Source organism: Canis lupus, chromosome 29, assembly GCF_011100685.1.
Source record: "Canis lupus familiaris isolate Mischka breed German Shepherd chromosome 29, alternate assembly UU_Cfam_GSD_1.0, whole genome shotgun sequence".
NCBI classification, from domain to species: Eukaryota; Metazoa; Chordata; class Mammalia; order Carnivora; family Canidae; genus Canis; species Canis lupus.
This window is the reverse complement of record NC_049250.1, coordinates 28,431,665-28,443,714: the sequence shown is the minus strand read 5'-3', so window position 1 is coordinate 28,443,714 and position 12,050 is coordinate 28,431,665. Positions and strand designations below refer to the sequence as shown.

General features: G+C 43.8%; 2 protein-coding genes across 5 annotated transcripts in view; one reads left to right on the top strand and one right to left on the bottom strand.

Moving 5' to 3' along the window:
- LOC111093101 overlaps positions 1–12,050 on the bottom strand; it is a 96,418-nt gene that overhangs the window by 44,134 nt on the left and 40,234 nt on the right.
- Positions 1–12,050, top strand: part of ZNF704 (zinc finger protein 704) — a 259,566-nt gene that overhangs the window by 245,329 nt on the left and 2,187 nt on the right. The window contains exons 11-12 of one of the 5 annotated variants that reach the window (XM_038579596.1): positions 8,065–8,101; positions 8,502–9,042. The exons of 2 other annotated variants lie outside the window; for them this stretch is intronic. The gene's annotated coding sequence lies outside the window, so the exon portion shown is untranslated. Of the gene's footprint in view, positions 1–6,832; positions 7,435–8,064; positions 8,102–8,501; positions 9,043–12,050 lie in introns of those variants that run through there. 2 more of the 5 variants (XM_038579595.1, XM_038579597.1) reach the window with 2 other exon arrangements.

Genomic DNA, 12,050 nt, shown 5'->3' with positions numbered 1-12,050 from the left:
ACTTTTGTACCCTTACACTGCACTCTTCTCACAGAAGCCACTGAGCTCTTAAAAACACACATGTGATCACACAACTCTTATTTATCCAATTTGGCAAATTTCCTTTGCTCTCAGGATATAACTCCAGTTCCTGCCAAGGCCAGCAAATGTGAGTCCCTGACCACTTCGGCCATGTCCAATGGAACCCTCTCTCTATCTGCTGGCCATAGCCCCTTAGACACACATCCTCTTTCCCATTCCAGCACCTTCTCCCATGTTCTTTCCTCTGCCTGGGAACTCCCCCAAAGTTTTACTGTCCCTTTCCCTGCATTCACCTCCACTCCCATCCTTCATCTGGTTAACTCCTCATCACTTCTTTGGAGGAAGGTTTCCACCCTGCCAGAGGTTAGGTCTCTCTTAGTCACTGCCCAAGAGCTCTGTGAGGGCAGGGACTATGCTGACCTTACTTGCTACTTCTCTGGTGTGTCGTAAACAAATGGGTCATAAATGACTGACTGACTGAATGAATGAATGAATGAATATAAAGGAAGGATGCAGGAGATGCAGGTAGGAAACATGAACTGAATCGTAAGTACCCAAAGTGTTTGTCTCTATTCAATATCAATCATCTTTTCTTTTTTTTAAAGATTTTATTTATTCATGATAGACATATATATGGAGAGAGGCAGAGACACAGGCAGAGGGAGAAGCAAGCTCCATGCAGGGACTCCAACGTGGGACTCGATCCCAGGACTCCAGCATCACGCCCTGGGACGAAGGCAGGTGCCAAACCGCTGAGCCAGCCAGGGATCCCCTCAATCATCCTTTCTTATATGTTATTGTCCCAAGTCACACACCTTAGTTTGTGACACTTAGCTTGTGGTTGATCAAAATTTCCAGTAGCAAATTGAACATATTTCTTTCCTTGTACATAATTTCATAGTCTCTGTCTACCTATTCTACTGAAGGCAGAAATGAAAGAGTAAATTCCAAATAGACTTAGGAGGGAATGAGAGTGATCAGGCCTGGAATGATACACACATCAAAATGTACTTGAAAGTTTATTAAATGAATAAACAGAATAAAAACTGCAAAGCTGGGGTGCCTGACTGGTTCAGTCAGAAGAGCATGAGACTCTCGGTCTCAGGGTTATGAGTTCAAGCCTCATGTTGGGTGTAGAGATTACTCAAATAAATAAACTGTTTTAAAAAATTGCAAAGATACTTCAGTCACACAGAGTCTGATCTTCCAACACCCTCTACCAAAAAAAAAATATATATATATAGCAGAAAAATAAAATATGAAGAGCAGCATCCCCCTCTAAGTTTTTTGTGAGGTGGTAGCAATGGAAAGAGGATGGTTTTCTGAGAAAAAAAAAAATTCAAGCAATAAACGCTTCTGAACAGAGGTTTAAGTCCTAGAACTTTTATAATCTGACAACAATCTGGAAAAACGGGATTATAAGCATGCACCCTTGGCCTTGCCTAGACAAAATGAATCATTCTCTTTTCTCTAGCCAGTCGGTGTTTGCCATCCTCTGCGGTATCACTATTTTCAAGCAAATCTCACAGTCCAAAACTGTTATGTAAGCCACAACACCTTCACATTAAATTATTTACTTTTAATAATAGAAAAGTTATTTTTGACTGCAGTGAAACCATAAATCTAGCCTGTTTTGCTTCAGTTCATTTGTTTAGTTGGCCATCTGGCAAGATGATTCAACATAATGCAGACTCTTCCTTAGTACAAGTCAAATATTTTCTATTTAAAAGTTAATGTTGAAAAAAAAAGTTGATGTTGTGCCTACGGCTGAGCTCTAATTCTTTTTTCATTTTCTTCTCTTTGCTTTTTATAGCCACATAAACAATTGATTTGACTTAGAACTTCTTGTACACGTTTATTCACCGTATGATGATAACGTAACAAAACTGCTTCCAAATGCCACATTCGAAAACCAGTGTCATGATGATAGAGAAACCAGAATTGGGTGTAGATTCTTCTGCCTTCTGCGATTGAGGGATCATTCATCCCTAGGCAGACAGGTCTTTGGTTTTTGAGGGAAACACTTCAGAGAGCTTTGACAGTTCTTTTAGTAGAAAGAAAACAGGCTAGGGCTGCCTGGGTAGCTCAGTGGTTGAGTACCTGCCTTTGGCTCAGGGTGTGATCCCCCGGTTCCGGGATGGAGTCCCACATCGGTCTCCCTGCATGGAGCCTGCTTCCCTCTGCCTGTGTCTCTGCCTCTCTGTGTGTGTCTCCCATGAATAAATAAAATCTTTAAAAAACAAACAAACCAACAGGCTCTTTGGGCAATCCTGAATGGCCAATTTTTCTGCATAATACACAAATGGAATTTGGACAGTTGGGCAGCATGTGTGGAGGGCACAGAGGATAAACGACCTTGGACTAGGAAAAGAAGCAGGGAGATTTGAGGAGAGTACAGTGCTGTCCAATAGAACTTTCTAAGATGATGGAAATGTTCTACATCTCCCCACCGCAGTAGCCACTTGCCACATGTGGCTATTGAGCATTTAAAATGTGGTCTTATGACTGAAAATCTGAATTTTTAAAATTATTTAATTTAAATTTAAATTGCCACATGTGGCTAATGGTTATTCTCCTGGATACTGCAGAAGAGAGGACTCTTGACATCAACCCCCCTCCTCCCCAAACCTGAGCTGAAAAGAGCAGGGAGAAGGCTGAAAGCTCCAGAAAGAATCCCCCAGGGTAGGGACTCTGAAGAACTTTCAAGAAGGCGATGAGTGAGTGAGTGATAGTCAATTTTAAGTTGCTGCTTGCTCTATGTTTCCTTTCTGTTGCACACAAACCTTCAGTAAACATCTTCTAGGCTGAAGTGACCATGCATCTCAGCTTGCCTGGGACTGCCACTTAGTGTCTGATGCCCTGGTGCAATTACTAACGGTCCCTGCTTCACTCTCAAGTGTCCCACTTGGACAATGGATCATGTCAACTCCCTACTTACATACATAACCTTGTATTGGTGGTAGTGTAGAGATTTGGGGAAAGGAATGTGAAGAGAAGCTCAGACTTCCCCATCACCTCTCCCCAGAAGTCTTGTGCAAGGGTTTGGGAAGGGGGCGCAGGGCCAGCAGAAGCGCCAAGCAATATGGAAGACCAGCTCACAAGTGGGCTGGCAGGACAGAAGAGAGACCAAACCATCCTTCTCCTATGTAAACGAGGGGAGGGTGAAAGTGGGGGAAGGGAGGAGGGGAAGAAAGTCAGTTACAAAAAAAAAAAGAGAGAGAGAGAGAGAGAGAAAGAGAGAAATACAGTTTCTCTGGCATTCCCAGATATATTACATTCCCAAGTATTACTAAGAAATACTGGACAGATTAAATGTCTTTCCACTTCTGTGTATTTGGTAAAATCAAATATTAGCATGCAGAACATTCTATTGCAGTTAAACCTGTATTAACACAAATTTTCAAGGCATAATTAAAGTTTAAAATAAAATTATCTGAGTTTTCTATAAGGATACAGTACAACCAAACAACCACATCTAACGTAAAGTAAAACCCAAAAGTCCTATAGCTTGAGCTTTAACTAAAATATACTATTTGGCATTAATTTGTAACTTGAGATCCAACATTTTGTTTGTTCATGTGTGTTTTTACCGTGTGTGTGTGTGTGTGTGTGTGTGTGTGTGGTCAGAATACTGAAGATCTACTCACTTAGCAAATTTCAAGTATATAATATAATCTTTTCTCCCTATTTCCCCTACCTACCTGCCCCTGGTAACCACCAATATACTCTGTTACTATGAATTTGACCTTTTTAAAAAACAACTTAGATTATTTCCATATCTTGGCTATCGTGAATAATGCTGCAATAAATGTGGGAATACAAATATCTCTTCAAGATAGTGATTTCATTTCCTTTGGATAAATACTTAGAAGTGGAATTACTGAATCATATGGCAGTCCTATTTTTAATTTTTTAAGGAACTCCATATTGTTTCCTATAGTGGCTATACCAATTTACACTCCTACCAACAGTGAACAAGGGTTCCCCCTTCTACATGTCCTTACCATCCCTTGTTATCTCTTATCTTTTTGATAATAGCCATCCTGACAGGTATGAGATGATTTCTCACTGTGGTTTAATTTACATTTCCCTAATAATTAGTGATGTTAAACATCTTTACATTTACCTGTTAGTCATTTATATATCTTCTTTGGAAAATGTCTATCCAGGTCCTTGCCAATTTTAAAAGTCCTTTTTTTTTTTTTTTTGCTTCATGTGTCCTTTTAAAGTCTCACACAGAACATTAAGTGATTTCTCACTTAGCAGATTTGTAAATAAGAACTACACACATCTTTGGGGTGCTTGAGTGGTTCAGTTGGTTAAGCGTCTGCCTTAGGCTCATGTCATGAGCCCAGGGCCTGGGATCAAGCCCAGCATTGGGCTCCCTGCCCAGTAGAGTCAGCTTCTCTCCACTCCTCCCCACCGCCACCCCTCCCCCTTTCGCACTCTCCCTTTCTCAAATAAATAAATAAAATCCTTTTTTTTAATTTAAAAAAGAACTAGACATTTTTACTACAGTCCTAAATCCACTGTAATCCATTTGAAGAATAAATCACTCTCCTTTACTTCTAGACCTACGCAGATGTATTTTTGTCCTTTTTATGACCCAAGTAGATAAATGCCTAGAGCATATTTCCCCTAAGTATCACTGAGGTGATAGCGGCAAGAAGCAGAATGGCGGAGTCATTAAGAAGGTGGACTCCAGAGTCAGACTTCAGGTTTGAATCCTGGTTCCACCAACTTAGTTTTCTCATCTGTAAAATGCAGATACTTTCAGTAATTACCTAATGAAGCTGTTATGAGGATTCAGTTAGATAATCCACATAAAGCATTTAGCACAATTCCTGGCAAATATACTATGTGCTTACTAAGTGCTAACTGTGACAATAATGATAATGAAGAGGATGATGATATTTAGCGATTAAATTGGTAGAAAGAGATAGGAAAATTCGAGAATTTAAATATAACCTTAAAAACAAGTTACAAAGAAATACTTTAAAATGAGTCCTGGAGCACCTGGGTGACTCAGTCAGTTAAGCATCTGATTCTTGATTTGGGCTCAGGTCATGATCTCAGGGTCCTGAAATCAAACCCATGTCTGGCTCCACACTGAGTGTGGAGCCTGTTGAGATTCTCTCTCTCCTTCTGCATCTCCTCTCAAAAAAAATTTTTTTTAAATGAGTCCTGAGGGTTCCCTTTTGCTGCTCTAAGATGACAACAGCCTTGTAAGTCACTTATTCACCATTCTCCTTTCCACACACTGTGACAAAATTTTTCCTAAGTGTTTTCTAATAAACTATGAAGTCCGTGAGATATTTTGACACATATTTGTATTTTGACAACTAACAAGAGTATTTGAAATAGGGAAGGTAGTCAATAAATAGTTATTTTTTAAAAGACTTTATTTATTTGTTTATTTGAGAGAGGGAGGGAGCACAAGCAGGGAAGGAGCAGAGGAAGAGGAAGAAGCAGAAACCCCTAGGCAGGGCTTAATCCCAGGACCGTGGGATCATGACCTGAGCCAAAGGCAGACGCCTAACTGACTGAGCCACCAGGCACCACAATAAGTATTTCTTGATATCAGTTTCTCGACAGTTTTTGAGCATCTGCTGTGTGAGCAGCACTGACTGTGTTTGATGCTAAGGACATACACTTTGCTCACTATTGGGGTTCGGTGAAAGAAGTTGATCACACAAAGCCAGAACATTCTCTTTTATGGGCAGGAAGAGAAGAAATTGGCTTTTTGCCAATAAATTCAGTATCAACTTCTCACAATGTCCACTCTTTGTAGTCCCATCTCATAGAGGACTTACAGAACCCAGGAACCTCACCTAGCACTGGCTTCACTGTAATGCAGAGGAAGCAGTGCAGCTGTAGGGTTGTCCCCAGTCAACTAGGCACTGGTTTCCAGGGTATATGTCACAGGTCAGAGATGAGAGGCTGAGAACATGGTCTCTGTGAGTGGGTGCAGAAGCCTCCCCAGCTTAGAAGCCCCATCCCTCAAGAACTATTTCTATTGGAACAGTCCCAGAACCACAGGTTCCAGGTCCCAGTGAGGGGAAAGCCCAGCTAGTACCCACCATGCTCAGGAAGCCCAAAGCTGTGCCTTCTCACCAGGCACGGATATTCTTCTATGGTCCATACTCAGCTCGGCAACCACAGGTCATTCTTACAGTAAGCAGTGTTGCCTAATAAATAACGTAGCCAGCATTCACCTCTGTCAGGTTCCCAGGCAAAGAGCCAAAAAGTTAACCCAAGGTTATTTTATTTTTTATAAAGAAGGGGAAAATATTTTTATTAATCTTTCACTCACAAAATCTCTATTCTTGACTCCTCTGAGCTCCCAAAATCTTATCAGAAATCACCCGGGAGAGAGAGGTCTCTGATGCACCCTCAACTCAGTATGAACAAAACCCACACAATTTCCTCCTGTCTCCTCGCCTGGACACTTCACGTTCCCTGGTTTAACTTACACAATCATCAACCATCCAATCACCCCCCGCATGGAATTCTTCCCTGGCTTTCCATTCCCAAGTCTAGAGCATGACAATTAGGGCCCTTTGGAACCTAGATACGTCTGCGTCCAACCTCTTCCATAGCACCCACCCTGTAGACAAAGCCTATTTATCATTCTCCTATTTGCCATCATTAGAAAATACCTATAGCCTTTGTTCAAACCTAGAATAGCCTTCTACTGACAAACAATTGGTCAATCAAGAGCTTCTAACTCTTGAAAAACCAACCCTCCCCACAAGAAGACACAAATTCATCCCCAGTACAAACCTGCCATTCCTTCCATGTTCTCCCGCAGCACCCTGGAGGTCCCCCTTGCAGCACTGCCCACATGGCTGTGGTCCCCATCACCTACAGAGCTGCTGCAAGAAGAAACCAAGCCTTATCCATGTTGTCTCTCCAGAGCCATGAATACATCTCTGTACATGGAGTACCTCAAAGTCTACTGGCTTGAATGCAAACAGTAGCATTGAAGCTGTGCCTTAAGGAACCGGTAGAACTTCTGAGAACAAACAAGGAAGAAAAGGACCAGAAACAAGAAGAGTTGAGAGCAAACACAGTCCATTTTGCTGATACATGGGTCCTTGGAAGGAAAGGGACATTTCAGATTCATTGTGATCCTATTACAGCCTTAGAGACTTAGCCTACAATCAGTAGGAAATAGCTGTGACTCACTGTTAAAACTATGCAAGGACTTGAAAAAAATTAAGGGCCGCTTGGGTGGTTCAGTTGGTTAAGTGTCTGCCTTCAGCTCAGGTCATGTGCCTGGAGTCCTGCGATCAAGTCCTAATCAGGCTCCCCGGTCAGCTGGGAGCATGCTTCTCCCTCTCCCTCTGCCATCCCTGCCCCACTGTGTTCTCTGGCTCTCTCTATCTCTCTGTCAAATAAATAAAATATTTTTTTTTTAAATAAAATATTTTTAAAAAATTAAGAGGTTATGCCACAATCAAGTCTCTAGGTATGATTATTTCTAAATGATAAAATACACAGATCTTTTGGAAACAAAAAAAAGGGAGGGTTCTCAAATCAAGGCTAAAAGCTAAACAAAGGATATACATCCAAAAAGTACTAAGATTTTTATTTGTGATTTCATCTATCCCAATACATGATCCTTAAAATGAGGGACAAGAGGCACAGGTCCTTCTGATAGAGACTCATGGGGGAAAAAAATGGAGGCCCATCATCAGTGTTAACATTGCGTGGAACCACTAAACCCATATGAATGCTGTCTTTGGCTCCTGAGGACCCCTTCATACCCTGTCATCACCCAGTCACAGTAATGAGATTATGAACACCTGCCAAACTGACAAATAAAAGAAAAGAAAGGAGCTGGGACAACCCACAGACCAAAATAATGCAAGGTTTTGCAGTCAATTTCAAGTGTTAGAAGCTAAGAAAAATACTAAAGATTATCCAATGTACCTTTTCTAGTTCTAGGGGGAAGGAGTTTTTTTTTTTTTAACTTATTTTTGGAAATGAACAAAACAAATTCCTCAATGTGACTACAATTCTTCTTTCTTATCTCATCAGGGGCAGACTGACATTTCAGCCAATCAATCCCAGAATGGTTAGTAAACACTTAAACTGTTGATAGTACTCTCTCTGATGCTGAGAGACAAAAGGGGGGGGGGGGAGTTCTAGTCATTGAGAAATAAAATTGAAAAAGCTAAGCCACAGCATAAGGAGACTTCTAAGATGCATTGCTGAATTTTAAAAAGTGATATATAGACTAACATTGATAGAATATGGTCCTATTTGTATAAAAATGTGTACAGTATATACATATGCTTATATAGGCAAGTTTTTGCATTGAAATTTTCTAAGTGATATACAAAAAGTCATGACTAGTGGTTACCTCTGGAGAGGTCTGGCATGTGGGGTCAGGAAGATGTTTTCAATCATGTATCATCTTATACTATTTGTTTACCATGTGCATGTGTTTAATTTTTTAAAAATCATAAATACAGCAAACAGAAGTTAAGCAACATCACAAGTCAGGAAACAATTGGAGTGAGAAGAAGAAAAACCAACATTTATTGACTAACGTCTCTGCGCCAGGCATACCTCCCAGCCGCCTCCTAATCATTACCGCCCAATGGGTGTGGCTGCAAAGTTTCTAGCCCCTGGAAAACAGCCCGAAACCTCTCCTGGTGCTGTTCCGCCACCACAGTCAAACCCACAGTTGGCTCTGACTCTGAGCTTTTTCTAGCATATGGAATGCAGCCAAATTTGGATGGTTTCCCAGGGAGGGTAAATAGTGTGTTGGAGATTGAGTTAAAACAACCAAACTCCTTTTTAGCAAGCCAATGGGATCAATCCAGGGCTTGTAAAGTACTACCTAAATTGTTTTTAGTTCCTTTGATTGCTTTTTTCAACTTGAAAACTGTAAAACACACACCCTATCCAACTTAGGATCTGCTGCTTTAAGAACTATTTAACCAAGCATGCGTGGCTTCTTTACTTCATTTGTGCTGATGGAGGCAAGATGGTACTTTCTACTGTTATCATTGTTAATAAAACAAATTAAACTTCTGCAATATCTGTAAATTACAATGTATATTTCTATTAAACCCTTATCAAATGCTGCCCTCTAGTGGACTATTCGGTAAAAACCTAAAAATAGATTTTAATTAAGGTTTAAGATGTTCTAAAAGGGAACAGTAATGATAGATGCACATCTTTCGAAATTAAATATTCACCATCCAACAATAATTTCAATTAACTCTGCCCTTCATAAAATGTTGACATTGTCATCGTTTCCATAACTATTTTAAATATTTACCTTGCTTGGGAAACGTTTGCCTTAACACACAAACAGGGTCTGTTTCCTAAAGCAGACCTGAGTTGACTTCACAACCACCCCAACGAAATGTTTAAATGCCTAGTACTTCAGAAAAGTGACCTCTGTAACTGTCTAGATATTCGCAATAATTTTAAAATCATGTATCAGCGATCCTGTTCTGAATGCTCGTGTTGTTAAAGCAGAGCTCAAAGGGGGCGCAACTTTTACTATGTGAGGACGTTTTAGCAAGAGAGCAGGAGGGCACCTGAGTTTGATGTCCCTGCTTTGGACGGATTGGCAGCCCCTGGGAAACTCCTGTCTTGCCTTTCTGCCTCATTGCCTGCAAGTCATTCATCACTTAAATATAACTCGGGACGCAAACACACGCAGGTTGCCAAATTCTCTAAGCTTTAAAAATTATTCTTTTCCAGCCAGATCATGCTTTGTATTTACAGTATCCCCCACCCCCCCCACCCCCACCCCCGCAGCCCCAGTAAGTTCAGAGCGCTCAGCCTGGACCTCCACGGGCCTTTCTTAACCCTATTACCTGCAGGCGCCAGAGCCCTGAGCATCCTCCCAGCCCTGGCGGGGGGCGGGGGGGCCCCATGCAACTCCCGTCCCGGGGCCTAGTCCTTCAGGGCTCTGGCAGCTCTCGGTAAAAGAGCGGAAGACAGAGACGGCGGAAATCTCAAAGAGCCTCCAAGAGCCGGGTTGTTCGCGGCCCTCCCGGCGGCACCTACCCGGAGGTGCCCCCACCCCCGCGAGTAGCCCCGCGCCCCCGCGTCCCCGCATCCCTGCCGCCCTGCGTCCCCGCATCCCTCCACCCCGCATCCCTCCACCCCACATCCCCAACCCCCGCGTCCCCTCAGCCCCGCGTCCCCGCATCCCTGCCGCCCCGCGTCCCCGCATCCCCAACCCCCGCGTCCCCGCATCCCCAGCCCCCGCGCCCCCGCAGCCCCGCAGCCCCGCAGCCCCGCAGCTCCGCAGCCCCGCGAGGAGGCGCGGCCCGGGGAGAACCCGGCGGAGCTCGGCCGCTCCTGGAAGGTCACCTCCGCGGCGCGAGCACCAAGCAGCTCGGCACAGGCCCAGACTCCCATCTCCGCTCCGACCTCCGCCCGCCCAGCCAGCGCTCCCTGCCCTCCCTGCCCTCCCTGCGGCCCGTCTCTAAAAACGACCAAAGCCCACGGAAACACCACAGTAAAACACCCTGTCGCTGGAACCGCTGGATGTGAACATCCAAGAAGGGGAGTGAAATAACTGGGCAAGAATAGAAGTTGCCATGGGAGAAATTCCTCGGGGGACCCTCCTCCGGCCGCGCGCACCCACCCTCCGCAGCTTTCACTCTCCCTCCCTTCCGCTAAGTGCCTGCTCTTATCACCTCGGTTATAAATCTCAATTTACAGCGAGCACCCCTTGCGTCCTGCCCGAGGGTTTTCCATTTGATGCCCGGCGAGCTCCGTGGGGCTGCTTCCCCTCTGGAGGTCCCTGAGCTGTCATTTCTGCCACTTTCTTTAAAGTTTTTTTTAAAGAGTTTATTTATTTATTCATGGAAGACACACACAGAGAGAGAAGCAGAGACATAGGCAGAGGGAGAAGCAGGCTCCCTGTGAGGATCCCTGTATGGGACTCGATCCCAGGGTCCTGGGATCAGGACCTGAGCCAAAGGTAGATGCTCAACCACTGAGCCACCCAAGCACCCCTCTGCCACACTTTCTTCAACTTTTCTAGATCCTTTATCTGTTCCTTCTCCAACTCTCTTTGCTTGGCCGGGAGAAACAGATCCGGGTGGGGGCAGGGAAGCTGCATTTGAGCCAAGTCGATTTTTCTAGACACTAACATTTGTGCTAAGACACCGTTGGTCTTTTAAAAGCTTAACAAATAAAGAAATAGCTCACATAGGTTTTACTGTACCAGAGAGAGGAGACAGAAAAGAGTGGGAGAGAGAAAGGAGTGGGAGAGAGGAAAGGAAGAGAAGAAGAGGAAGAGAGGCGGTGAGGGGTGAGGGATGAGGGGAGAGAGGGAGAGGATGAGAGAATCTGTCTTCATCTCTTCATCAGGCCACATAAAAGAAAAGCAAACCCCAGCTCCCTTCCTATATAACTTGCAGACTGACTATGTATCTTGAGGGACCTAGTACAAAAGGAAAATGAAGACCCTTTCTTCAAAATGATTTAAGTGAAAGTGATTAAAACTTCCAACTGAGAGGGCAACTGGGTGGCTCAGTGGTTGAGCCTCTGCCTTCAGCTCAGGTCATGACCCTAGGGTCCTGGGATTGAGTATGAGATTGGGTTTCCTGCAGAGATCCTGCTTCTCCCTCAGTCTATGTCTCTGTCTCTCTTTATGTGTCTCTCATGAATAAATACAATAAATAAAAAAAATAAAAAGAAAAAGGAATTTCAAGTGAGGAGGGCAGAGCATTAGCCCCAGCACAGGGCTCTTCAGAGTAGAGTGCAGGGCTGCCTGTGACTTCACCACACTAAGGCCACACACCCTCAAAGCCAGCCTTCTCTCCTCCCATCAATCAAAAGGGCACTCTGGCTGTGCTCACTGTTATTTGGGCTTTGCCCCCACAAGGGTTAGCCCCTGCTTGGGTGATCAACTTGTCTTGCTTTGCCCTAGACTATCAGAGGCTTAGCACCGCAAGTCCCACATCCCTGGTACCTCCTTAGTCCCAAGCGCATGGGGACAGCTGGACACTCCCTCATTCTCTGGGGACCCGTTCTGCTAGTGACAG